This window comes from Amia ocellicauda, chromosome 14, assembly GCF_036373705.1.
Source record: "Amia ocellicauda isolate fAmiCal2 chromosome 14, fAmiCal2.hap1, whole genome shotgun sequence".
Taxonomy (NCBI): domain Eukaryota; kingdom Metazoa; phylum Chordata; class Actinopteri; order Amiiformes; family Amiidae; genus Amia; species Amia ocellicauda.
The window spans coordinates 34,525,889-34,527,709 of record NC_089863.1 but is presented as its reverse complement, the minus strand read 5'-3'; positions in this window follow the sequence as shown (position 1 = coordinate 34,527,709).

The window sequence follows — 1,821 nt, the reverse complement described above, 5'->3', positions numbered from 1 at the left end:
TTGTGTGTGTATATATATATAAATAATATAGGCCTATATATAAATAATAAAGGCCTATATATATAGTGTTAAATTGAAATTTGCTGGAAGGTTAACATTGAGCGGTTGTCTTTTAACAAAGTGTATGATATTCACGGGATCTTAAAGTGTCTGACTTCATATTGGAATTCCACAAGGAGTGCAGTCTAACTATAACCAGATCCTTTAAAATTTTTCTAATATATATACAGTGCCTTATAAAAGTATTCAGACCCTGCCAAGTGTGTCCCATTTTGTGAATTTACAAAATAATGCAAACCTTTTCTTTTTTTTTACTTAATTTGCTAAAGCTCTTTCAAGTTGCTTGGGGATCACTTACAGACAGTAGTTTTCAAGTCTCCAGATGATTTTCAATAGGATTAAAGTCAGGTCTTTGACTGGGCCACTCAAGAACATTCAGTTTCTTATCTTTAGCCATTCCAGTGTAGCTTTGGCCTTGAGCTTTAGATTATTGTCCTGCTGAAAGGTACATTTTCACAGCTGGTTTAAGTCTTGAGCAGACTGGAACAGGATTCCCTCTAGTATTTGCCTGTACTTTGCTCCATCAATTTTTCCTTCAGTCCAAGAAAGTCTTCCATTCCCTGCTGAGGAGAAGCTTCCCCATAGTAGTTTTGAGTAGTGGTTAGGACCAGGTGGGGAAGACTGCTGTTGTACCGTTGTACTTTACCTAGATTGCTCCAGTAAATGTATAATTTTAAGTAAAAATAATCTGATAAATTGTAATAATTGTAAATTGCCCTGGATATGGGTGTCTGATAAGAAATGTAATTGTTTATTTTAGCAATGGCTTCCGTCTTAACACTCAGGTTACAGGTTACAGGTCACTTTTAAGAAGTGTTCTAGATATTCCTCCTGTCTCAATCATTGAACTCTGTAGCTCTTTTAATGTTGTTTCCTCCTTGCCCGACTGCTCACTATGGTGGAACGGCCTGATCTAGGCAATTTTCTGGGTGGTACAATGCACCTTCTGTTTCTTTATGTTTGAGTACACTGTGCTCACAAGGATATTCAGAGACATCAATATTTTATTGTACCCTTCTCCTAATCTGCTTTTAAATTACATTATCCCTGATTTGCTTTGAAAGCTCCCATGTCTACATGGCGAGTCTGTGCTTGAAATTAACTGCCTGACCAAGGAACTACACAGACAGGTGTTTTTATTCGGGAATAATGAGAATCACTATTATTATGGCACACAGAGGCCCTTCAACTGATTATGTGGCTTGTTTAGGTCATTTTGTGCACCTGAATTAATTTTGGTTTGCCACACCAACATGTTTGAATACTTATGCAATCATGACTTGCCCATTTTCATTTTATATTTAATTGTGTTTATTTTAGTTTTTGCTTTGAATACGTGGAGTAGGTTGTATATATAATATTCATTCCTATTTCAAAGTGTCATAGCTGCAAGTTTTAAAGCAACACAATTGTTTTTTTTCTTGCTTGTTATCAAACTACGGAAAAGACTAATGCTCAAATCTGCTAATTGTTTTAAGAGTAACACCATATTTAATTTGAGTAAATCTTTTCATTAATTAAATAGGTAATAGAGTCTATTATTATTATTATAGTTTTAAAGTGTATAAATCACCCAACAATATTCCTACATTATTTGCTTATTATGCACACCTATATGATAGTCTATTAAAATAATTGTAATATATTAACAGAATTAATATAAAATGAAAATGGGCAAGTCATGATTGCATAAGTATTCAAACATGTTGGTGAGGCAAACCTAAATTAATTACAACAGTATGTGCCACAGACCAGTTTTGT